This window comes from Zonotrichia albicollis, chromosome 23 (genome assembly GCF_047830755.1).
Source record: "Zonotrichia albicollis isolate bZonAlb1 chromosome 23, bZonAlb1.hap1, whole genome shotgun sequence".
In the NCBI taxonomy this organism is placed as follows: Eukaryota; Metazoa; Chordata; class Aves; order Passeriformes; family Passerellidae; genus Zonotrichia; species Zonotrichia albicollis.
Genome location: NC_133841.1, coordinates 4,206,579 through 4,233,317, shown reverse-complemented (window position 1 = coordinate 4,233,317; position 26,739 = coordinate 4,206,579). Strand labels below are relative to the sequence as shown.

Sequence of the window (26,739 nt, the reverse complement as noted above, 5' to 3'; positions counted from 1 at the left end):
ACCTGCTGGCAATGACTTCCGGCAAGAACACCCAAGACTTCAAAGCATGGCTTTGGGCAGGAAATAAAGCTTCAGAAATTTGTATCTGATTTTTGGACCATGGCTTCCTTGTTCTACTCTCCTCTCTTTTTCAGTCCCTCACTTCCTAAGGCAGTCTAGTGTGGACCAGCCGTCCTTTCTACCACTGCAGATCTGCGCAAAGAACACCACATGAGAGCCCATCTTAGTGGCTGCTCCTGGTGCTCTCTGTGAGCCATTTCCTTTTCTTCTGTAAACTTATTAAAACTGTATTGCATTCAAACCTTGGTCTCTGAGTCGTCAATTTTTCTGGGGCAACTCCTCCAGTATGATCAGGAAAAAGATGGAGGATGCAATGTTTGGGGCTCGCTGGAGCGGAATTTTTTTTGTGCCCTTTTCCCGTAAGGCTGATGATGAACATCCCTGGCTACATGGTAGCCAAATGACCATCAGGGAGACTTTGGCTCCAAAGGAGTGTATATGGGAAAAATCAAGAACTGGGGACAGGCCACAACTCATCTCTTCCTAAGCTTCCTTCCATGCCTGGCCTAGGGCTTGTGGGGAACAACACAATGAGATCCAAACCTCACACAGTCCCTCACCACTCAGCAGGGCCCAGCTGCTGCCCAGACACGCAGGGCTGAGAGAACCGCACCTCTGGGCACAGCCAGCAGAGGCGCTGCTGGCTCCTGGCCGGGCAGGGCGCGTGCGATGATTCCCCCATGGCAGCAGAGGGCGCTGTGGTGCGAGCTCAGGCATCATGCGGTAATGGCAGCTTGCTGAAGATGGGAAGGGATGGAAGAAATGCTTGGATTTACAAATCCTGAGGAGCAGGCGATCCAGTGCCCCAGCTGGACTCTCAGGATCTGCCAGCCAGAATAGCAGGAACAAGTAAAAATCCCTGGTTGGGGGATGGAACTTGTTTAAGCTCTGCAGCTGTAGCTGGAACAGCGGGATGTCTCAACAGGCAGGGGGCTACTGTGCAGCAAAACCCAGAGTAGCGACAAAGAATCAGCAGGGGGATAGCAGTGGAAGCCTGGCTCCAAGCAGTGTAAGGAAAGGAGGGGCGGAGATTCCGAGCACCAGAACATGTGGTGAAAAGAACCTTTTATAGTGATATAGAGTGTTAACGAGGTCCCAGGGCAATGGCTGCTTTTACGAGCAGAGCTCCAATTGCAGCAGATAAAGGTAGCTGGACACGGAAACCCGCAGTGGTGACAAATTCTCCCCACAGCGCTGTGGTCCCTTTCCGTGCTAAAAGTGGAGAGAGAAAGAGAGCCAGGCTCTGTGCCCAAACCCATTTTCCCACTCCAATTATCTCGACATCTCTGGTCTCCAGGACAAACCCACAGATAAGAGATGTGCAGCCAGATGTCCTCCTCCCATAAGCTTGGCCACTTCTTTGTCATTCTCAAGTACCTAGACCTTAATCTTTCCTAGCAAATCATGGCGCAAAATTCCTGAAGGAAAAAGCATCAAACAAAAAGATTCTAACCCTCAACAGCCTCTAAAGGGAAGAGAGCAGAACTCACCTATCCTATGTGGGTAGATACAACTGTCCTATATCTCACAGCAGAGCAACATCTGAATAGGGGTTCCTTTGGTCCAAGAAAAATTTCCTGGGGGGTCTCAGCCATGCTCAGTCAGCATCAGGATGCTGAGATGTAGAAATGCATCTGACACTGGCCTGGACAGAAAGAGCCTTTGTTGCATCCTGGCCACCAGCAGCATTCCACCAGAAGGGAACCCACTGAATGATAACAAACTGTGGAATTGGGCAGACTGTCTTGATGTTTCTCCCTCTCCAGAAAAGAAGAAATGGAGAGTGCAGGAGGTCAAAGTTGATTTCAGTGCTAGTTCTCTGACAGCTGGGAGCCAATGGCCATTTAGCTGTAGATTCCATACGAAGTGCCAGTCCTGATGGCAAAGGAAACGTTTCTATCTGAGATCATGAACACTGCAGGGAAGAGTCCTGCTGCTCTGACCTGCACATGCCCTCAGGAGGGTCACCCAAGCACAGAATGATCCATGTGTGCTCAAACACACCTAAAACACACAAGCATGGAATAATGCAAAGATCTCTAGGGTTTCAGAGAGTCAGCAAAGACTCAGGAACAGACAGAAAAGATGCGCAGTTCTGGGAACTGAGAAGATGAGATACTGGGGACATGTGTGCAGAAAATTACTCAGGTGTCCATGACAAGGATCAGGCCCCAGACAACTCACAATATTTCCAGAGGACCCACAGAGATTGCACAGAAAGACCATGAGTCAAGTGAGGCAACAAAATTTTTCTCTGAGCACTTTTTGTGTAGCAACTGGGAACCAACCCTCACAGCAGATGCAGACCTCTGTGCAACAGAGAGCGACATGGGAAAAGCAACAGAAAATGATGTGTCATGAGCCCTCACATGGCAGTCCTTGGGCATGTTGACAAGAGGCACGAGACTGACGCCCATTTCCTGACAACTTGGAAAAAACCAAACCCAAAGGAATGACACAGGTGAACATATTTGTCCACAGAGGATGCTGCCAAGTGATGGTGTGAGCATTCCAAACACACCCAGCATTGGTTTGGCCAAAGAAACTCTTGAATCTCTCATCCCAGTATTTAGAGAAATGACCCTTCATGTAGGAAACTCAGAGAATTAGACGGGAAATGAAAAGGCGGCAGAACAGGAAATCAGGACAGAATCCCTACCATTAGCTGGGATGGTGCACATTTGACATGAGCTGGTCAGAAAATTATTACTTCCACAAAGGTGCCTGTGGGCCTGAGGCAGGTCAGGACTGCTATAAAAGACAGCCCAAGTCTCTGCTTTCACATCCACTTCTCTCACCTCCTCCTCCTCCTCTTCAGGAATCAGGTGAGTGGGAAACCTCCTCTCTGCCTGCTACTGCTTCAAGCGCAGCTCTTGCCTGGCTGGAGGTCTCAGCTGAGAGGGAGCGGCTTCTGCTGGCAGAGGGCAGTGGAAAGAAGGTCTTATGCAGGCAGAGAGAGGCTGGGACTTGGCTGAGGAGGCTCCTGAGCTTTGAGCTGGGCACTGCAGTGTAGGCCAGGAGGTGCCTTGGCTGCAGGGTGTTTGGGTGCAGTGCTGCTTCTCACGTGTCCTCACTTTGTGCTTCTCCCTGTCTTCTGTGCCAGGTGTACCTGTCAGCCCGAGCCATGTCCTGCTGCAAGCCCTGTGACCCTTGCTGCCAGCCCTGTGGGCCCTGCCCGCTGGCCAGCAGCTGCAATGAGTGCTGTGTCAGGCAGTGCCAGAGCTCCCACGTTGTCATTGAGCCGCCTGCTGTGCTTGTGACCCTGCCTGGGCCCATCCTCAGCTCCTCCCCACAGAACACCGCCGTGGGATCCTCCACCTCTGCTGCTGTTGGCAACATCCTCAGCTGTGGCGGAGTGCCCATCAGCTCTGGGGGCTTTGACATCTCCTGCATCACCAACTGCTATGGTGGCAGCAGATGCCGTCCCTGCTAAACCTGCTGGCAACCTCCTCGGGAAGAATCTTCCAAATCTCCGAACCTGGCTCTGGTCAGGGCCTAGAGCTTTCGGATATTTTCTTTACAGCTTTGTGGCATTGTGGCATTGTTCCCTTCTTTTATGCTTCTCTTTCTTTCCTTTGCTCCCCATATCTTCCCAAATCAGCCTAGAGGAGATGTGCTGTCCTCCCTCCCTCATTAGGACAGGGCCGTGGACACCCTGCAGAAACTCCTCTGCTCCTTAGTGGCTGCTGTTGCTCTCTGGGGGCCACCCCCTTTTCTTCTTTCAACTCAATAAAGTTGTTTTGCATCCAAGCCTTTTCCTCCACGTTGTCTTTCTTTCCATGGTAACTCCTCCACTTTGCTCAGGACAAAAAGTGGAGAAGCAGAGGGTGGGAGTTCCTGCAGTTGATTTTACTTTGTGCCCTTTTATCTTGGAGCTGAGGAAAACATACTTGGGTACTGCACAGTCAATGGCCATCAGGAACAGCGAGGCTCCAAAGGGTACCAGCAGTGGGTTGGCATGTGAATTGATACACTCAAATCACCAAACCACAGCTGAAATGCAAAGAGTAGATTTATTTCATTATCTCGTTAACTCACAGGTTCCAAGGCACTGCCAGGCTGCAGAGACACATAAGAGAGGAACAGTGCCACCATTAGGGTCAGTTCAATCCTGGCGTGTCACTGCCTGTCCCAGTATGTCAAGGGGCCTCTCGCACATGCAGTTTATCACAATGATGTGCTTTTGTGTCCTTTGAGGTTTTGGATCTCTCATTCTCCCAGCAGGAGGTTCAAGACTGTCTGTGACAGATGCCTCTCAAGGTCCTGGTAGCTTTTATATTATCTCTCAAAAGAGACACAGGATAATCAACAGTAAATATAAAATGTGAAGTTTCCCACATGCATGTTCTCAGCCTCCCCACCTACAAGGTCAATTTGTGCAGATCTGTCACCCTGCTCTCCAAGTCTTTCAGTTTCAACCTTTTCCTCCCAACAGCTGGGAAACAGCAATGTGTGGAAACAGCCCATAACATCATCCCTACTTTCTTCTCCCCTCCATTAGTCACTCTAGGGTCCACAGCCCGCACACAGCAGCACAGGCAGACGAGGATCACATCTCAATCTCATAGGGGCCCTCAGCTCATGCAGTGCCCATCTTTGTCCTAAGATGCAGTGCTGAGATATTTCAGAAGTTAGAACTGGAATCAGCCATACTCAGGATATGCTGTGGTAAATGACTTTAGGCTGAGTTTGTGCAGAAGACTTAGGGCTTCAGTGTTAATTCACATTTCTGCCATGTATGGATAGATGTAATCTGTCCATCAATGCCTTCCCAATGGAAGCCTTTGACCAAACCCATGCCCAAAGGTGACTGCAAGACAGACAAAGGATGATGGACCCTGATGAAGACAGGGCCTGCCAAGGGCAGCCCACATATCACAGAGTCATCAAAGGGTTTAGGTTAGACAATCTTGTCCCACCCTGCTGCCATGGGCAGGGACACCTTCCATCAAGCTGCTCAAAGCCCCGCTGTCACCAAAAACTGGGAAATAATCTCTCCCACCGATTTCCTGTGTCAGAAAGCTGACATTACTTTATTAGAGAGCTGGATGTATGGGGATGTCTCCTCTAAGCATGTCCACTAACCTAACAGAGCAGGTTGTATTCCAAAAACTAATGCATATTCATCCCTTTTTTGAATACATGAACATAGGTTAAATATTTCCATCAGTTTGTCTGGATATGGTTCCAGATCTTCTGATGAATCTTTTCTTGTAGAGAGTATCCCAAACATGTGGTCTGGTCATAAAGTACCACTCCATCATTCTTCACTCTGACACACAAACCTTGTACTCAAAACTAGATATTGGCCAATCCATATTAATCACCGGTACAAGTAAGTGAGGAAGCATTAGGCCACATAAATCTCCAGTATTTGTACTAAGCACTGCCTGCTACAAAACTGAGCATTAACCAATAATATAGGGATCATATCCTTGGTGTTAAGGTCAAAAGAATTTTCCAATGTCTTCTCACACTGCTGCAAAAACTTCTTGAAGAAATAGAACTTGTTCCATAGCATCCCCAGCTTCTCTACCTTTTTCACTGAGCAGACTGGAAGTGTTGCCACAGAACAAAGGACGACTTGGAAGTCCGGGTTTGGATGTGGAACATTGATGAATCTAAGGAAGAAGAGGAGGTGGCTCACAAAAGGAACCAGGAACAGCCACTAAGTTGCAGTGGAGCTCCTGCAGGGTGTCCATCTGATTCATGCTGAGGGAGAGAGGGCAACACATCCCCACTGCACTGGCCTGTGGACACATAAAGAGCAGGAGGTAAGAAGGAGCAGAGTAGAAGATGGAAAGAACATCAAAAGCTCTGTCATGACCCCTCATGTTGCAGTTATTAGGCATGTGAGCAAGAAGCACAACAGTGATGCCCATTTCCTGAAAACTTTGCCAAAAAGAATCCAATCAGAAATGACCCAAGTGAACATCACCTGACCACAAGGGATGCCACCAGCCCTTGATCAGAGCTCTGCCATTTTCTGCCCCGGAAATCACTGACCATCTCATCATAGCAATTACAGAAGGAGACCTTCATATAGGAAGCCATATGGCAGAAGCCAGGAAATGAAAAGGCAGCAGTGCAGGAAACAAGTACACAGCCCCATTATTAGCTTGGATGGTTAGCATTTACCATGAGCTGGTCACAAAGTAACCACTTCCACAAAGTTGCCTCTGCGCCTGAGGCAGGGCAGGACTGCTATAAAAGGCAGCGCAAGTCTCTGCTCTCTCATCCACCTCTCTCACCTCCTCCTCTTAAGGAAACAGGTGAGTGGGAAACCTCTTCTAATCCTCCTCCTGCTGCTCCTTCCAGAGCAGCTCTTGCCTGGCTGGAGGTCTCAGCTGAGAGGGGCTGTCATAGTGCAGGACTGGGAGAGGGCAGAGGGGAGAAGGCAGGAGAGGAGGTCTTGTGCAGACAGAGAGAGGCTGGCTCAGGTGGCTCCTGGGCTTTGAGCTGGGCACTGCAGGGGGGGCCAGAAGGTGCCCACATTGTGCAGGGTGTTTGGTGGTAGCGCTGGTCCTCCTTTTTCCTCACTTTGTGCTTCTCCCTTCCATCCATCCTAGGTACACCTGTGACCTCAAGCCATGTCCTGCTGCAAGCCCTGTGACCCTTGCTGCCAGCCCTGTGGCCCCTGCCCACTGGCCAGCAGCTGCAATGAGTGCTGTGTCAGGCAGTGCCAGGACTCTCATGTCGTCATTGAACCCTCCCCTGTGCTGGTGACCCTGCCTGGGCCCATCCTCAGCTCCTTCCCACAGAACACCGCCGTGGGATCCTCCAGCTCTGCTGCTGTTGGCAGCATCCTCAGCTCTCAGGGAGTGCCCATCAGCTCTGGGGGCCTTGACCTCTCCTGCATCACCAACTGCTATGGTGGCAGCAGATGCCGTCCCTGCTAAATCTGCTGGCAACATCCTTGGGCACGAACATCCAAGACCTCAGAACCCAGTTCTGGGCTGAAGATAGAGCTTTGGGACATTGTAATTAGAGTTTCAAGCCGCTGTGCCTTTCTTCTCCTCTCTCCTCTCCATCTCTTTATTTTGCCATCTGTGTGTCCCCAGACCAACATGGGAGAACTTGTTGCCCTTTCTCTTCCTCCCTCTTTAGAGTGAGCAGATGGACACACTGCAGGAACTCTACTGCATCCTACTGATCTTCCACGTGCACTCTCTGAGGCACCTCCTTTTCTTTTCTGGACTTAATAAAGCTGTTTGGCAACCAAGCCATGGCCTCCAAATCCTCCTTCTTTCCATGGCAACTCTTCCAGTCAACTCAAGGAAAAAGCTGGAGAAAACAAGGGACTCCCTGCAGTGAATTTTACTTCATGACTTTTCTTTGGGAGCTGTCAAAATCTTCCCTGGCTACCCCACAGAGAATGGCCTTCAGGGAAACCCTGGCTTTGAAGGGTCTCAGCAATAGAGATGGGAAACCAAGTTCTGGGGACAGCCCACAACTTCACATCTGCCTTCTCCTCCCTTCCATCATACGGTCTACAGGTCTGTGGTTCACACAGATGGTCAAAGACAGATGAGATATGCAACCCATACACTTCTTCATCTCCTGGCAAGGCCCAGCTGCCTTCCAGATGTGTGAGGCTGAGGTGAATCACAAGATGATATCAATATCTGCCATATTCAGGCTATGCAGGAGCAGTCCCCATTCCTGTGAACCGAACACCCCCATGGGCTACTGTCTCGATGAGCTCTTGGTCTTGCTTTGGGAAAGGCTTCTTCATTTTTGGGTTCTCTTTTTGTTTGTGTTCCATGGTCTCAGAGAGACTACAGGTAGCAGTTTTGAGCTCTCTGGAGGTGAATCACACAGGAGCTGCCTGTCGCCACAGACAGCCATGCTCCAGCAAGCTGGTCAAGATGGATTAGCCCCCACTCCAAGAAAGAAGAATGTGGAAACAGAGACTCTTTCTCTTTCATGGCAAATTTTTCTTTTCTTCACCTTCTTTTCTCTATTTCTTCACCTTTTGGTGAAGGTGGGATCTTGGCTTTGAAGGCAGTTACTTTGGATTTACGACTGTAGCCACTTGTAAAGACTGCATTTCACCATTAGCAACTTTTTTGAAATGATCCTCAAAAACTTTCCAGCAGTGAAAAAGTGAGCAAGTTCCTGGGGTCACACCACCCTATGCTGCTGTGGACAGACCTGTCCTTTCCGTTCCACCACGGGCAGAGCGCAGAGCACAGCAGCAGCACCAGGGGAGCCCCATGAATGGCAGGAGGAAGTGGCAGCAGTGCAGACCCCAGTGAGCTGGCAGGTCTTCATCAGCCACTAGAACTGCTCTACAGGTTCTTGCCTTTTTGGGTATGATTTACCATTATTTGTCCCTTTTTTCCCAGGACCACATTGTCACCTGCCATATTGAAAGGAAAGGGAGTGATGCTGTCTTCCCCTTGCCCCTCAAACCATGCAGACACCTTGGGAAGGATATTTCTGGAATTTCATGTCTCTCTTGGTTCCCATGGGTTTTTTGAGGTTCAGTAATTTTGTATAGAGTAGTAATTTAATGTTAATTTTTGCCTGTTCTGTTCGTTAGTAAACTGCTATTTTTTTCACTTATATCTACTCATATTTTGTTCTTTATTGGTGGAAAGGGGTTGGTTGGAATTAAGGGAAGATTACTCATTTTAGATTGCCCAGCTCTTTAAATTATCTTAAACCAAGACAACCCCCATCAGTGAAATTTTAAAAACCTTCTCTGTTCCATTTTCTTTGGGACAATTGAAAATTTTCCCTTGTAGCTTAAGCAGTTCTGTTGCAGAGATAATATTACTGTGTACTCTGCCTCCTGATAAATGAATTTTGTCTTTACAAGTGGGCAGAGCTTGGGGTGACGGGAAGTGAAGGAGGGTTGGCTTTGCTGAGTCAAACCCCTTATCTGGAGAGTGGAGTGAAGTGATACCAGGATTAGGGAGTCCTGCCTCCCTCTCTGCCTCCTCAGTTTTTACAGGTGGATGGAGTTAAGGGTGCAGGGAGGGTTTGGTTTTGCTGCATAAAACTCATGAGGGCTGAGGACTATGACATCAAGTTTAAGGAGGTCCACCTTTTCCTCAGGGCTGAAAAACTCTAATTAATTCTTCACACCTTCCCCAACAGTGTTAATTTGCAACTCCAAAGCTCTTTGGCTTTCGACAAGTTTGTTTAACTGGTTTTTCAGGTTTTGGGCTAGCTTCTTCTGGGCATTCCATTCTCAGTCTGCCCTGAGGTGGGCTATTGTTTCAGCCCCCAAGGCTATTTGCAACTCAGTCAGATCTTTCTGTTGCTGCTCCACAACATATTTCTCTTTGAGTTTAGCCTCCACTGGTATGGATATCAGGTCTTCTCCTTTGCTGGTGGTTCCCTCTCCCATCTTTTGCCAAAGTTCAAGTTTTTCTGCAACTAACTGTAGACTTTGCCAATTTTCCTTAGTCCACATCGCTCTGTATGAAGTTGGACAATGTTTATAAGATTTTAGCAATTCTATTAGTGGATGTGAGAAACAAGGCTCACTCTTTAAAATTTTTATAAGTTTAATAAGGGATAAAAGAGACATTACCCAGTGCTGAGGTGCTTGGCAAGCTGCCAGGAGCAGACCATTAGCTTAAAACAATTTTCTTACATACTTCTCCATTACATCGGATAAATACATATTCATGAGGATTATACATATTCAAACATTCTTGTGGGTTTACATATTCAGGGAATTTTTTTGCCTGGCTCGACTTTTGACTTGTCTTCATGCCATCCTGTAGATGAAATTCATATATTTCATTTCTTCTTGAAGCTCTGTTCCATTGTTTGACACTTTCTGATAATCTGGAGGGTCAGTATGAAATCTCTCCTTGCGTTTTTCTCTTGGTATTTTTTCTCCTGGTTCTTTTCACTGTTATCATTCAGATAACATACTCCACAAGTACATTGAACCAACATAGCTCTTAAAATAAATAAAGGCATTTAACATTAACACATAGTCTGTTTTAATACTTTGCAAAAGCCTAAGCTATATATAAACTACATACTGCTTACAAAAAACAGGGTCCATCATCTTTAACTGATACTCTTGGGCACTGGTTTGGTCAAAAGGGAAGTTATCAGTGTTCAGGTAACATCCATCCACAAGTGGAAGAAATATGGACCTTTAGTGAAGCAGTAAGTCATTTGCACAAACTGAACCAAAAATCATTTACCACTGTGTACCCTGAGTATGGCTGATCCCAATTCCAACTTGTGAATTGTCTCAGCCCTGCATTGTCTAGACAGCAGCTTTGCCTGTCTGTGCTGAGGGAGTGCATCTCACCTGCCTGTGCTTCTATTTGCATGCCGTGAGCCGTGACCAGGAAAAGGAAAGGTGGAGAAGGAAGAGATGAGGTTGTGGGCTGGTCTCAGGAATTGTTTTTCTCTTCCCCATTCCTGCCACCCTTTAGAGGGAGTCTCCCAGCCTTTGGCTGCTGAGAAGCTATGGATGACTTAGTCACCTCCAAGGGAAAAGGCACAAAGGAAAATCTACTACATGGAATCCCACCATTTTCTTTCTCCAGCTATTTTCCCTGAGCAGACTGAAACAGTTGTTACAGAACGAAGGAGGATTCAGAGGCACATACATGAATGCAAAAAAAGCTTTATTGAGTGTAGAGGAAAAAAATACTCAGAGTGGCTCAGAGAGGGCACCAGGAGCATCTACTAAGATGCAGTGGAGGTGTCCCTCTGCTTGGCCTGCAGAGGGAGGGGAGGGCAACAAGTCTCCACTAGACTGGCTTGAGGAGACATGGACAGAAAAGGAAAGAGCAAAAAGAGACAGGAGAAGAAAGGGACAATGGCTTGAAATTCAAATTACAATGTCCCAAAGCTGTCTCCTGACCAGGACCAGATGCTGAGGCCATGGAGGTTCTTGCCCAAGGTTGTCAGCAGATTTAGCAGGGACGGCACCTGTTGCCACCATAGCAGTTGGTGATGCAGGAGAGGTCAAAGCCCCCAGAGCTGATGGGCACTCCCTGAGAGCTCAGGATGCTGCCAACAGCAGCAGAGCTGGACGATCCCACGGCGGTGTTCTGGGGGAAGGAGCTGAGGATGGGCCCAGGCAGGGTCACCAGCACAGGGGAGGGCTCAATGACGACGTGGGAGTCCTGGCACTGCCTGACACAGCACTCAGTGCAGCTGCTGCCCAGGGGGCAGGGGCCGCAGGACTGGCCGCAGGGGTCACAGGGTCTGCAGCAGGACATGGCTGGGGGTCACAGGTGCACCTAGGATGGAAGGAAGGGAGAAGCAGAATGTGAGGACAAACGAGAACCAGTGCTACCACCAAACACCATGCAACCAAGGCACCTCCTGGCCTACACTGCAGTGCCCAGCTCAAAGCCCATGAGCCACCAGAGCCAAGTCCCAGCCTCTCTCTGTCTGCACAAGACCTTCTCTCCCCTGCCCTCTCCCAGCACAAGCAGCTCCCAGCCCTGGGCTCTTGTAGCCCCTCTCAGCTGAGACCTCCAGCCAGGCAAGGACTGGTCTTGAAGCAGCAGCAGGCAGTGGAGGAGAAGCGGCTTTGCACTCACCTGATTCCTGAAGAGGAGGAGGTGAGAGAAGTGGATGCGAGAGCAGAGACTTGGGCTGCCTTTTATAGCAGACCTGCACTGCGTCAGGCGCAGAGGCACCTAGTGGAAGCCATAATTTTCCAACCAGCTCATGTCAAATGCAAACTATCCCAGCTAATAATGGGGCTGTGTCCTGTTTTCCTGCACTGCTGCCTTTTTATTTCCTAGTGCATTCCACGTGCTTTCTTTCATGCAAACTTCTCTAAGTGTCAAGATGAGAGGTTCATGAACTTCTGGGTACAAAGACATCAGCATAGGCACAATGCTCAGATCAAGGGCTGGCAGCATCCCCTGTGGGCAGGTGATGTGAACCTGTTTCATGCCTGTGGATTTGTTTATGACAAAGTTGTCAGGAAATAGGCACCACTCTTGTGCTTCTCACCTTCATGCCCAAGGTCTCCATTGTTTGGACACTTGACAGAGCTTCAGGTTGCCATTTCCTTCTTCCACTTTTCTCCTTCTTTTGTTTTGTCTTTATCTCCTTGGGCCAGTCTAGTGAGGATATTTTGCCCTTTCTCCTTCCTCAGGAGAGGCTGAAGGACAACCTGCAGGATCTCCTCTGCATCTTAGTGTCTGTCCCTCATACTCCTAGTAGGAACTATTCCAATCTGCTCATGAAAAGATAGAAGAAGAAGAGGATGGGAGTACCTACAGTGGATTTTACTTTGTGCCCTTTCCCTTGGACCTGATGAAGACATCCCCTGCTACTCTATAGCCAATGGTGATTAGACCACCAATCCAAAATATACTGGTAGTGGAGATAGAAAACAACAGTGCCTGGGAACAGTTCACAGCTTTATCTCTTCCTTTTCCTCTGTCCTGTTGCCTGGTGTACATGGCCAGCACACAGGTACCGATATATACCTCACACCTCCTCTAGCACATGGTTAAAGGGCCCAGCTGCTGTTGTTACATTCAGTTCTCAGATATTTCACAAGTTGGAATTGGTATCAAGCACACTCAAGTTATGCAATTGTTGTGTGTTGACACTTGGCACCCAGAAGAGTCGCTCACTCACCCTCTCCTGCTACAGCTGGGCAGTGGAGAGGGAAAAAAAATATAACAAAGGATTTATGAGTGAGATAAGAACCAGGAGAAAACACTTCAAGGGCAAAACAGGCTTAACTTACAGTTTCAAAGTGACTTTATTACAACCAGAATCAGAGGAGGATAATGAGAAGCAAAATAATCCCTTTATACATCTTTTTACCACCATCCTTCCCACCGACAGCGCAGTGAGATAGGGCATGGGGGTTTTTGGGTCATTTCATCACTGAGATTTTCTTCTGCTACTCCTGGAGAGGAGTCCTTCCCATGTGAGGCCATGGGGCCCCTTCCGTGGGAGACAGTTCTCTGTGAACTTCTCCGACGTGGGTCCACTCTCACAAGCAGCAGCCCTACCACACCAGCTGCAATGGGAGTCCCTCTCATGGGCAGTCAGTCCTCCCAAAACTGCTGCAATGTGGGTCTATCTTTCCACAGGGTGCACTTCTCCAAGGACAGACTGCTCCAGCCTAGAAGCAGGGCCCCCTCTCTCTACCAGGTTTCCCACTGGATCACAGCATCCTCCAGGCATCCACCGACCCCCGCAAGGGCACCTTCCCCATGAGCTGAGGGTGGATCTCTGCATCTCCCATGGATCCCCATGAGCTATGGGTGGATCTCTGCATCCCCTGTGGATCCCCATGGGCTACTGGGCCACAGCTGTTTCACCATGGTCATCACCACATCCTGCAGAGGAATCTTGGCTCTGGTGCCTGGAGCACCTCCTGCCCCTCCTTCTCCACTGATCTTGGTGTTGCCATGTTGCTTCCCTCACATGTTCTCAACTCCTCCTCTTCCCTACGAGGAGAAAAACTGTGTGACTTTGTTTTGATTTTCTTCTTAAATACATCATCACAGAGGCATTACTGATCTCTCTAATTGGCCCAGTCTTGGCCAGCAGCATGTTGATCTTCAGAGCCATTAGTGATTGGTTCTTCTTATGTCCAGAAACCAAGGCTTCACCTGCTCCTAGTGAGACCCGAGCAGTGGTCTCAATTGCCAGCACTCAAATCATCTCCAGGACCTCTTCACTCTGTGTGACCCCTCCACTGTCACCCTTTGTGCCTGACCCATGCGCCAGTTGTTCACCCATCACACAATGTATTTATCCAGAAGGATCCTGTGAGAAATGGTGTCAAAAACTTCAGAGAATTGAATAAAAGATTACATCAGTTGGCTTCCATTCATCAGGGAGGTGGGTTACCTTGTTGTGAAAGGAAATTAAGTCTGACAAGGAGGGCTTTCCTCTCATGAACTCACACTGGTTGTGAAAAATGACTGCCTTGTTAATAATGTTTTTGAATACCTCCAAGAATTACCTTCTCGTTAATTTCACCAGGCATTTTACTACAAGCCTAGACTTAACACACGTGTACTCACACATGTCTTCATGGAACAAACAAAAAACTGTACATTCAAATAAGGTCAGGAAACATCATTAGCTGAGATCTCTGTTGTGGAAACGCAGTATGTCCCCTCACAGCAGAGTCCTTGGGCACGTGGAATAGAAGTACAAGAGCAGTGACCATTTTCTGACAACTTTGCCACCACCAAGACCACAGGAATGACAGAGGTAAACATCATCTCCCCACAGGGAATGCCAATAACAATTAATCTCACACTTCTGCCTATGCTGACGTCTTTGTGCCTTGGAAATCATTGATGCTCTCATCTTGACACTTACAGAAAGAGATCTTCATATAGGAAAGCACGCGGAATTAGCCAGGAAATGAAAAGGCAGCAGTGCAGGAAAACAGGACACAGCCCCATTATTAGCTGGGATAGTTTGCATTTGACATGAGCTGGTCAGAAAATTATGACTTCCACTGAGTTGCCTCTGCACCTGAGGCAGTGCAGGTCTGCTATAAAAGGCAGCCCAAGTCTCTGCTCTCTCATCCACTTCTCTCACCTCCTTCTACTCCTCTTCAGGAATCAGGTGAGTGAGAAACCTCTCCTCGTCCTCCTCCTCCAGCTGCTTCAAGGCAACCTCTTGCTTGGCTGGAGGTCTCGCCTGAAAGGGGCTACAAGAGCGCAGGGCTGGGAGCTGCTTGTGCTGGGACAGCAGAGGGGAGAGATCTTGTGCAGACAGAGAGAGGTTGGGGCTTGGCTCAGGTGGCTCCTGGGCTTTGAGCTGGGCACTGCAATGGGGGCCAGGAGGTGCCTTGGCTGCAGGGTGTTTGGTGGTAGCACTGATTCTCATTTGTCCTCACATTCTGCTTCTCTCTTCCTTCCATCCTAGGTGCACCTGATACCCCCAGCCATGTCCTGCTGCAGACCCTGTGAGCCTTGCTGCCAGCCCTGTGGCCCCACCCCGCTGGGCAGCAGCTGCAATGAGTGCTGTGTCAGGCAGTGCCAGGACTCCCACGTGGCCATCCAGCCTTCGGCCGTGGTGGTGACCCTGCCTGGGCCCATCCTCAGCTCCTTCCCCCAGAACACCGCCGTGGGATCCTCTAGCTCTGCTGCTGTTGGCAGCATCCTCAGCTCTCAGGGAGTGCCCATCAGCTCTGGGGGCTTTGACCTCTCCTGCATCACCAACTGCTATGGTGGCAACAGATGTCGTCCCTGCTAAAGCTGCCTAAAGTCTTTAGGCAAGAACCTCAGCACCTGGTCCTGGTCAGGAGATAGAGGTTTAAGACATGGTATTTAGTGTCTGAGCCATTGTTCCCCTCTACTTTTTGTCCTTCCTTTGCTCTCCATGTCTCCCTATGCCAGCCTAGGGGGACTTGTTGCCCTCCCTCCCTCTTTTGGGCAGGCAGATGGACATCCTGCAGGAACTCCACTGCATCTTAGTGGCTGCTCCTGGCGCTGTCTGTGAGCCACCTCTGTTTCTACCTTACATTCATTAAAGTTGTTTTGCATCCAAGTTTTGGCCTCTAAGTTGTCCTTCTTTCTATGGCAACTGTTCCAGTCTGCTCAGGGTAGAGGGTGGATGGACAGAGCGTGGGACTCCTTGTAGTGGATTTTCCTTTCTGCCTTTTCCATTGGAGTTGATGAAGAACATCCCTGGCTACTCCACAGCCAATGTCAAACAGGGAAAAGATGGCTCCAAAGGGTGGCAGGAATGGGGAAGGGAAACAGCCATGTCTGGGACCAGCCCACAGCCTCATCTCTTCCTTCTCCAACCCTGCATTACCCAGTCCAGGGCCCATGAGCAGCACATGTGGTCAAAGGCAGATGACACAGGTACCTCATAGTGTCCTTCAGCACCTGGCAGGACCCAGCTGCTGTCCAGACATGCAGGACTGAGGTGGTGCAGAATTTGGGATCAGCATCTACCAATCAAGTTACACAGGCCGTGGGGTCCCACCCTTAAGGTGTAGAAAAACCTCAAAGTTCATAAATGCCCATGGTCAAAAGGAATGGCAAAAGTCAGAGGGTCTGCATAAAAAAACAGTGTTTTATTTGTAAATTATACACTTAAGTGTGGATCTTGGTTATGTTACAGTAGTCCCAGGCCTACTATATAAGCACATGGCAGTGGGTTTTGGATTAAGTAGCTTGGTGAAAAAGAAGAGATAAAGAGAGAGAACCAGAGGAAAAGTCCTGGTACCATCATCAATCCAGTGGGTGAGATGTCAGTCCTGGTACCAGCATCTATCCACCTGTGCTAGTCCAGTCCAGTGAATGTCCAAGGTCCTGAGGGCAGTGCCCAGATTTGGAGGGATACCTTTTCATGCATAGATTTGTCTGCCCCAATTGTAGGTTTCTTGCTTTCTATGCAAACGAGTTCTCATACACAGTCTGTTCTTTCAGACTTTTCTGGAAATGGGTTGGAAGTTTCAAGGGTTTTTGGTGACCTTGATCTCCCTACAGCCCATGTGCACATTGTAACCTTATTCATCCCCTTGTATTGTTTCATGTTTTGCTTCTCTTCAGGAGCTACAGCAAGGTCGGTTGGTTGTTTCAGGAAAGTGCTGTCCCTTCTCCAGCCATATCCTGTTTTTTCTCCGAGCATCTTCAGAAACTCCTGAAGGCACAGCTGGGCTCAAAATAACAGCTCAGGCACACAAAGTCCCCATGGATCTTGTTCAGTTCCCCCCATGCTCTTCCTGCCCAGACTCATGACATAGACGCCATCTGTGTCCATCTCACTGAGCACTGCTGTAGGAGCACAGAAGAGGAGGGACTCTTCTGCATGTCTCAAACCCAGATTGATGGCTGTGCAGCCACCTGAGGGTTCTTGCTAAGAAGCTGTGAGAACAAATGGGATGTGGCTGGAGGAGGGGCCATGTGGAGGTAGGACAGCACTTTTTTGAAACAAATGGCCCTTTTCTGCCTGGATACTCCATCAGCTGAATCAATTCTTGAGCCAGCACTGGTGACCTGTCTTCCTTTCTTTCTCTCATTTAATCTCTCTCTCTTGCTTCTCTTTTTCTCTACCATATATCGACAATTGTCTTTGTCTAAAACACAGGTGTCTGCCAAGGAAGGTGGGAACCTTCATGGAATGGAAAATACTATACCCTTCCCTCCAAATTATTATAACTTTGAAAATATGGGGTTGTCAGACAAAGATGGAGGAAAAAGAATAACAGTCATTTACTGTAATAAATACATGAATAACAATTCAAACAAACAACAGCAGCAAACAGACCCAGACACCCAGGCCCGGCCTCTCTCAGCCGCAGGCGCTTTCCCCTTCGGTGCAGTTCCGGGCACAGCCAGCAGGGGCGCTGCTGGCTCCTGGCCAGGCAGGGCGGGTGCGGTGATTCCCCTGCGCCAGCAGGGGGCGCTGTGCCGCGAGCTCGGCTCCCTCATGAGGTGATGGCGGCGATGGCGGTGGAGGGGAAGGGAGGTGGCACCCTTTGCAAAAGTCTCGGGGAGCAGCCGGTCTCAGTGCCGCTACTGAGACAGAGTAAAATTCTCCAGAGTAGAAAACCATTTTGATTTAGGTGAAATGTACGTCTTTGAGTGTGTGGTTAGAGAACATAGCTATGTAGCCTGACTGCAAAGCCTAGGCTCAGAGAAACTGCTTCAGTGAAGGACAGAGATAAGGGAGGGGAGGCAGAAGGTGATATAGAAAGACAGAGAGAATGCTGTAAGAGCAGGTCAACCTGACCTAGGAATTCTTTCTGATAAAGAAGAACTAGCGGCAAATGTCATGGGAAATTCGTAAAAATGAATATGTATGAACCTATTGTGAAATTGTATGCATACATATTTGAGAGAGGAATAAAAAGGGGCCTGAAGTTCCCAGAAGGACGCATGTCTTTTAAGGAGAGCAATCTCCACATGCGTCCGGTGCTGTAATAAACATACCAGCTTTACAACTTTCACAAAGTTGTGGCGTTTTTGGTTATCTCCACAAAACACTACGGGTGGTGAAATGTGCTGTAGGAGGAACCTTGGAGAGGCGAGCTGGAACAACAGAGGTGAGCAGGCTCTGGAGGCAAACGAAGCATTGCAAAAAACCCTGAAGCCACGGCAGGAGCAGCGAGGGTCCAAGCGGAGATGGGGCATTGATTAAAATGTGGCAAAAACCTCCAGAGCTGGGGCAGAAAACAGCGGAGCTGGGCAGCCTGCAAAGGAGAGAGAAGGTGAAGGGAACGGGTTGTTTTGAGTTTTCCCTGGCTCTCAGGTCTCCCATGTGATGTCCTGAGTATGGCAGCAGCATCAGGGCTCCAGCAAACAGCCAGGAGATGCTCCTTCCAGAGAGAGGGAGCACACTGGGGTCCCAGGCTTTTCCTGAGGCCCCCAAGCAGATGGTGAAGGTCCCTCCCAGCAAGATTGGTGTAGGAAATGTCCCAGTTCAACAGTCGCTCTTGGAGCAGACGCTCACCCAAAGTTATACACCTTGAGCAATTAAGGGTTAACCTGTCTAGGCCAGCTCTGCTGAGACTTGCACTGCTTTATCTTTCCAGGAACATTACTGGGAATTGCGCCAGCACACCCCACTGAAAATTGAGTTACTTACCAAAGAACTGCTTATCATTTTTCTTGGAGGAATCATTGCCAGCAGGAACCAAATTTAGTTGACACATAAACAAGCTCAACCCACAAGTTGAAACCCTGGCTGCTTTTGTTTATGTTAATCAATATGGTAACCATATGCATTCTGCATTACACCCACTTCTCTCCCGTGGGTGCAATTTACAGGAGCAGCAATTACAAAAGAAGGTGGCGTTCAAAAGGTAACCTGGGATAATGCAAAAGGGAATTCTACTCCTAGCAACTAGATAATAGTAGCAACTCTTAATTTTCCTGTATGACCCCACTAATCGTAAGCCACAGTTTATGTTGTAACAGTGCATGGTGCTTCAGTATATACCATATATCAAATAATTGTGTCAGGATTAAATCGCAATGGAGATGCACTCCAGACCCTAGAGCACAGAGTATGGGCCTGATGGAATGGATGTGCTTGTGTGAGAACCCCTTGTGATTTTGTATTTGTAAACAACATTATTGTACATGCAAGTGCCCTAGTATTTGTGCTTGTAACTTTGTTGACATTATGGGATGTGATTTCAGTTATTTAGCTCCTCTTATATCTTACCAATTGTTATGATTTAATTATGCATTGGCTTAAGAGCAGCAGCCTATTCCTACTGAATGAACGTCACTTGGATGTGAAAAATGCTATTGAAGAAAGCTCGAGAAAATGGACAGAAAATTTTGATTACCATTCATCCTGATGTAAAAAAATTCACAGGGTGAATAAGCAACCAAAGAAAGACAGGAAACACAATTGTTGGGACATTTCATTTGGATGGTCACCAAGAGCAACTGAAGTTCTTAATAAAATATTTCACCCTGTGATTGTCCTTCTGATGTTAATCTTTTTGCCTTTTATTTTTGTAATCAGATTGCATATTAAAATCTGGGGGATTATAAAGAAATTAACCCCCAAATTCAGAGATAATTTATATAGCTTTTCTTCCTTCTCTATATCTTTCCCTACTTCTCCTTTTTCAGTCCAAGTCCATATGGATGTTTGAGCCACAGGTGGTGCAGAAGCCCAGATGATAAGGTGTCACAAACACCAATAACAGATATCCAGGGAGCCAAACAATGGCTGTTGGTAAGAAGGCACTGTGAGAGAAAAAGGCTGTGGCTGGAGAAGGGGCCATACAGAGGTAGGCAACCCATTTTTGCAACAAACATCCTTTTTCTCTCTGCTGGAGACAGGTACAACACAGTACAGTGCAAACACAGGAATGAGGTCACAAAGTGAATGTGGACTGTCAGTCAAAGGTTGACCCAGCAGCAGTGGACACTGGTTTGACCAAAGGCCTCATCCAGAAAGAACTTGATGGACAAATTGCATACATTCATACAGGTGAGAAATGACACAAATTTATAATAAAGCCCTAAGACATTTGCACAAATTCAGCTGAAATTCATTTGCCACTGCATTAGCCTGCATATGAGTGATAGGAAACTTGTGAATTACCTCAGCCCTGCATGTCTGGGATAACAGCTGAGTCCTGTCTATGCTGAGGGAGTGTATCTCATCTACCCATGCTCCAGTGTGCAGGCCATGGACTGTAGACCAGGTAAGGGAGGGGAGGAGAAAAAAGAAGTGAGGTTATAGGCTGTCCCCAGACACTGCTGTTTCCCTAAAGAACTTTTGCAAACTTTAGAGACATGGTCTTTCTGATGATCTTTGGCTATTGAGTAGCCAGGTATAACACTGTCAGCTTCAAGGGAGTTGAACCCTCTTCTTCCTCCACCATTCTCCCTAAACAATATGGAAGGCTTGCCAGAAAATGAAGAATGACTCAGAGGCCAAGGCTTGGATGCAAAAGAACTTTATTGAGTGTAAAGAAAAGGATGTGGTTCACGGAGAGCACCAGGAGCAGCCACTAAGAAGCAGTGGAGCTCGTGCAGGGTGTCCATCTGCCTGCCCAAAAGAGGACGAGAGGCAAACAGGTTCCCTGGGCTGGCCTGGGGACACATGGACAACACAGAAAGAAGATGGAATAGTAGGAGAAAGAAATCATCCTAAAGCTGTAAATAGAATGTCCAGAAACTCTATCTCCTGCCCAGAATCATGTTCTGCCAAGAACCATGTTCTGAGGTCTTGGAAATTCTTGCCGAAGGATGTTGCCAGCAGATTTAGCAGGGACGGCACCTGCTGCCACCATAGCAGTTGGTGATGCAGGAGAGGTCAAGGCCCCCAGAGCTGATGGGCACTCCCTGAGAGCTGAGGATGCTGCCAACAGCAGCAGAGCTGGAGGATCCCACGGCGGTGTTCTGGGGGAAGGAGCTGAGGATGGGCCCAGGCAGGGTCACCAGCACAGCAGGCGGCTGGATGGCCACATGGGAGTCCTGGCACTGCCTGACACAGCACTCAGTGCAGCTGCTGCCCAGGGGGCAGGGGCCGCAGGACTGGCCGCAGGGGTTGCAAGGCTGGCAGCAGGACATGGCTTGAGGTCACAGGTGCACCTAGGATGGAAGGAAGGGAGAAGAACAAAGTGAGGACAAAGGAGAACCAGCGCTACCACCAAACACCCTGCAACCAAGGCCCCCATTGCAGTGCCCAGCTAAAAGCCCAGGAGCCACCTCAGCCAAGTCCCAGCCTCTCTCTGTCTACACAAGACCTTCTCTCCCCTGCCCTCTCCCAGCACAAGCAGCTCCCAGCCCTGCACTATGACAGCTCCTCTCAGCTGAGACCTCCAGCCAGGCAAGAGCTGCTCTTGAAGCAGCAGCAAGAGGCTGAGGAGAAGAGGCTTTGCACTCACCTGATTCCTGAAGAGGAGGAGGAGGTGAGAGAAGTGGATGTGAGAGCAGAGACTTGGGCTGTCTTTTATAGCAGTCCTGCACTGCCTCAGGCGTAGAGGCACCTCAGTGGAAGTCATAATTTTCTGACCAGCTCATGTCAAATCTGAACTGTCCCAGCTAATGGCAGGGACTGTGTCCCAGTTTCCTCCACTGTGGCTTTTCCATTTCCTGGCTTCTGCCACGTGCTTTCCCATATGAAGGGTCATTTTTCAAAGTGCCAGGATGACAGCATCAAGGATTTCAGGGCAGAAAGACATCAGTGGACAAAGAAGGTTTAGATTAAGGGCCAGTGGCATCCAGGTAATGTGTACCTGTGTCATTCCTCTGGACTCCTGTGGTGGCCAGAAATCAACCCTGCTCTCATTTTTCTTGTACACATGCCCAAGATCTGCACATGACATGAGACAGTTTTTCTTTTGCTCCCTTCATTACTCTGTGATCAACACTCAGTGTCATACTCAGGTGGCCTTCTGCTGGGAGGGTTTCACCCTAGTGCTGTACTAAGAGTACTCAGATTTTGTGTTCTCTCCTCTCTCCAATGACATGCAATAAAACCTCCACCTATGAGCTACCTTTTAGAGAGAACTCGATTTATTTTGTCTGGTGAAAAGGAGGCCAAGGGGAAAATTTATCACTCTAACAATTCGTGAAAGGAGGCTGCAGCAAGGTGGGTGTCAGTCTCTGCTCTAAAGTAACAAGTGATAAGACAGGAGGAATTGGCCTCAACTTGCACCAGGGAAGGTTTAGATTGGATATTAGGGAAAAATTCAATATCAAGCATTGGAACACACTGTTGAGGGAGGTGGTTAAGTCACCACTCCTGGAGGTGATTTCAAAGAAGTGTAAATGTGGCACATGGGAACATGAGTTAGTGGTAGAGCAGGCAGTGTTAGATTTAGTGTTGGACTTGATGATCTTGAAGGCATTTTCATGATTCTGTGACTGTGCAGCTATCAGGAGTCTTGGGCATTTGAATTAGACAATTCAGAATGAGACAATCAAAAGGTCAGTGCAATCAGGAATTACTACACATACAATGAACTTTTTCTTCTCCATGTATCTGCTAAACCTTGTGAAGAATGGCCCTGCATGGAGCAATTGGTACCTGCAGACATTACTGCAATTGTTCTTCCTCGTCATGTTTCCTTTGTGAAGATCTGGCACTCCTCCACTGCTGCATTAAAGCTGATGGAGACTTTCCTTGTCACCAGGAAAACCATTGCTTCTTACAAGCCTTGGTCATATGTACATTGGGTTTGTGGCCATCTTCACGCAGGTGGTTCTGCTGATTGGCCCACCTGCACCCAAGAAAGCCATTGCTTAATCCAAGACCCCTGATGTGGCCTCTGCACATCCTGATCCAGCAGCTGCTCCCACCCCATTGTAAATGTCAAAGAAAGGCAAAGCTTTGGAGAAGCTATGCTATGAGGAAAGACTGAAGGAGTGTAGCCTTTTCTCTCTGGAGAACAGGACTCTTGGGGAGGACCTTATCACAGTATTTTAGTAATTAAATGGGATCTACCAAGAGCACTGAGAGTTTCAGCACAAAGACCAACGTGGAGGGGCTGTCCATGAGAGTCACACACTGAGTGAAGAAGAACTGGAGATTATTTGAGTGCTGGCAGCTGAGACCACTGCTTGGATCTCGGCAGGAGCAGATGAAACCTTCATTTCTAGACATAGCAAGATGTGCACAGGGGCCAGTAAGATGAAGATCACATCTCTGTCCTGAACTGAGGGCAGGAGCATGTGTGGAACCTCACAGGCTTCATGGGACACTCTCTACCTGAGTTATTCTGAGCCCAGCAGTGCCTTGAAGAGTTCCTTTTCTGCATGCAGCAGATGATGGATATCCACGGGACTATATGGATTAGAGCATTACTCAAGGCAGAAGGCAAAGGAATTTTTATATCCTATGCCCACTGCTGCCACCCTTTGAACTTGTGATTTCATCGGTGGCCCCTGTTTGCGTAGTAGTCAAGGTTGTCTTCATTAGCTCCAAGGGGAAGAAGACAGAGGAAAATCCACTGCAGGGACTCCCACCCTCTGCCTTTTTTAACTTTGCACAGGAGCAGATTGGAAGAGTTGCCACAGAACAAAGGAGAACTTGGAAGCCAAGGCATGAGAGCACAACAACTTTAATGAGTCTAAGGAAGGAAAGGAGACCACCAGGGCAGTCACTAAAATGCAGTGGAGCTCCTGTGTGGTGTCCATCTGCCTGCCGGGCAGAGGGGGAGAGGGCAAAATATCCCCACTTAGACTGGCCTGGAGAGACACAGAAAACAAGTGCTAAGAAAGAGCAGATGGGAGGAAGCTCTGTCGTGTCCCCTCACGTGGCAGTCCTTGGGTGTGCAGGCAATAAGCACAAGAGCAGTGACCATTTCCTGACAATTTAGACAAAACCAAACCGCTCAGAAAGTATCCAAGTGAACATCACCTGCCCACAAAGAATGCCAACAGACTTTGATCTAAGACTTCTACCTCAGAAATCCTTCAGATGCTCATCCCAGCACTTACAGAATGAGATCTTCACCTAGGCAAGCACGTGGCAGAAGCCAGGAAATGAAAAGGCAGCAGTGCAGGAAACCAGGACACGGCTCATACCATTACCTGGAATGGCACATATTTGACATGACTTGGTCAGAAAATTATGGCTTCCACTAAGGTGCCTCTGCGCCCTAGGCAGTTCAGAACTGCTATAAAAGACAGCCCAAGTCTCTGCTCTCTCATCCACTTCTCTCACCTCCTCCTCCTCTTCAGGAATCAGGTGAGTGCAAAGCCTCTTCTCCTCCTTCTGCTGCTTCAAGAGCAGTTCTTGCCTGGCTGGAGGTCTCAGCTGAGAGGGGCTGTCATAGTGCAGGGCTGGGAGCTGCTTGTGCTGGGAGAGGGCAGGGGAGGGAAGGTCTTGTGCAGACAGAGAGAGGCTGGGACTTGGCTGAGGTGGCTCCTGGGCTTTGAGCTGGGCACTGCAGTGGGGGCCAGGAGGTGTCTTCGCTGCAGGATGCGTGGGTGCAGTGCTGTTTCTCAAGAGTCCTCACTTTGTTCTTCTCCCTTCCTTCCATCCTAGGTGCACCTGTGACCTCAAGCCATGTCCTGCTGCCAGCCCTGCAACCCCTGCGGCCAGTCCTGCGGCCCCTGCCCCCTGGGCAGCAGCTGCACTGAGTGCTGTGTCAGGCAGTGCCAGGACTCCCACGTGGCCATCCAGCCGCCTGCTGTGCTGGTGACCCTGCCTGGGCCCATCCTCAGCTCCTTCCCACAGAACACCGCTGTGGGATCCTCCAGCTCTGCTGCTGTTGGCAGCATCCTCAGCTCTCAGGGAGTGCCCATCAGCTCTGGGGGCCTTGACCTCTCCTGCATCACCAACTGCTATGGTGGCAGCAGATGCCGTCCCTGCTAAATCTGCTGGCAACCTCCTTCGGCAAGAGCTTCCAAGACCTCAGAAGACAGACCTAGGCAGGAGATAAGGATTTGGAACATTGTCTTTACAATATGAAGCCATTGTTCCCCTCCCATTTTTTCCTCTTTTCTTTGCTGTCTGTGTCTCCTCAGGCCAGTCTAATGGGGACATATGACCCTCCCTCCCTCTTTTGGGCAAGCAGATGCACACTATGCAGGAGCTCTACTGCATCTTAGTGGCTGCATCTGATGCTCTCTGTGAGCTACCTCCTTTTCTTCTTTACACTGAATAAAGTTGTTTTGCATCCAAGCCTGGGCCTCCAAGTCCTCCTTTGTTCTCTAGAAAATCTTGCAGTGATTTCTACTCAGGGAAAATAGGTGGAGGAAACAGAGAATGGGATTCCCTGCAGTGGATTTTTCTTCCTTTTCCTTGGAGCAGATGAAGTCTCCCCTGGCAACTCTGCAGCTAAAGGCCATCAGGAAGACACCAGGCAACAGTTGTGAAGGGTAACAAGAATTCCTGGGTCCAGCTGACAGCTTCATCTCTTCGTTCTCCTCCACTCCCTTACCTAATCCAGTGATGCAGCCACTGGATCCTGGGCTACCACTGGAGAAATTCTGGCACCACTCCAGGAGTGAGGAAACAACTGAGATTTGGATTTTACCTGCAACTGAAACTGAGGAGCTGCTTGCTCTATAGTGAAGAATGTCACAGCCATGGAAGGGGTTGGGCAAAGGAAAAGGAGAAGGCTCTCTGGTGTTGAGGTTCCAATAGAGAAGAGCTTATTCCTAGTGAAGAGATCAGGAATAAAAAACTCTTGAATGTGACAGGGCTTGGATTTTATACAGTTACAAATCAGGGGGTGCATACAAAAAAACAACCAATAGAAAGCTGTCAGGAGACTAGTGAGGGGATTACATCAACAGATCAGAACCAATCAGGGTAGGTGGGAGAAGAGGGTAAGTGACATGGGCCAATGGGGCTTCGAAGTTTAGGGTAATTCCAAAGGGGTGTCGCAGTCTGGGATTGGCCCAAGGTAAGAGTGGCAGGGAAGGTTCAGGAATAAGGGGCTGGGTTGCCTTGACAGGCAGGGAAAGAGCTGGAACAAGGGGTGGGGAATGGCAGGAGGGACAGCTTTGAGGGAGGGTAAAACACAGGGACAAACCAACTCATGGAGAGCAACAGAACAAACCACTTAACAAACACCATAGGGCATATCACTGTCACCCAGCAATGACGAGGAGAGGGAGATGAGAGGGAGACAGGAGCACTGACAGGAGCACCTTTCCTCAGGAAATCATGGGGCTGCTATTACTACAAGGTCTCCCAGCTTTCTGGGTATTTATGAGCAAAGATACAGCAAGAAAAGGCTCGATGGTGTCTGACAGCAGAGCAACCAGGGGATGTCTTCCTCAGCTCCAAGAGATTGTACCCTTAATAGCTGTGCCTCCATGGTGCCCCAAAATTCCATTGCTCTGTGAATGGAGAAGGGTCTCCTTATGCCCTCACCCACTTCCATGACTGAGCAACACCTTTCTCCTTTGGCATTCAGAAGTGCAACTGAGGGAAGGACCACACAGACACCAGACTTGAATGCAGCAGAACTTTAATGAAATGAAAGAAGGAAACAAAGCCGCTGAAAGCGGAGGTCAGCAACGCAGGCAGCACCAAGGGCAGCAGAGAGTCTGCACTCACTGGCTCTGGAATAGTTCCTGCATAATGTTGGCCTACTTGTCCCACAAAGGGGAGAAACCAAACGGTCCCTATCAAGCTGGCCTTTGGGGAACGTAGAAGCACATAGGAACCAATGCAAACATTGAAAAGGGAGAGAAAGGCAAGTTCAGTCAGCTATTGTGTAAACAGCACTCAAAACCTAGATCCTCTGCCCAACACTGTGTTCTGAGTTCCTCGGGATGTCTCGTTGGGGCTCTCTCAGCATCT

The 26,739-nt window shown here is 48.7% G+C and overlaps 5 pseudogenes; 3 read left to right on the top strand and 2 right to left on the bottom strand.

The window, feature by feature from the left end:
* Positions 1-2,746: 2,746 nt before the first annotated feature.
* Positions 2,747-3,493, top strand: LOC102061925 (feather keratin Cos1-2-like; annotated as a pseudogene).
* Positions 3,494-6,199: 2,706 nt separating this feature from the next.
* LOC106630183 (feather keratin Cos1-1/Cos1-3/Cos2-1-like) lies at positions 6,200-6,959 on the top strand (annotated as a pseudogene).
* A 3,999-nt stretch (positions 6,960-10,958) lies between these two features.
* Positions 10,959-11,726, bottom strand: LOC102060899 (feather keratin Cos1-1/Cos1-3/Cos2-1-like; annotated as a pseudogene).
* A 2,748-nt stretch (positions 11,727-14,474) lies between these two features.
* On the top strand, positions 14,475-15,246 carry LOC102062091 (feather keratin Cos1-2-like; annotated as a pseudogene).
* A 5,489-nt stretch (positions 15,247-20,735) lies between these two features.
* Positions 20,736-21,497, bottom strand: LOC106630184 (feather keratin Cos1-2-like; annotated as a pseudogene).
* Positions 21,498-26,739: the final 5,242 nt, after the last annotated feature.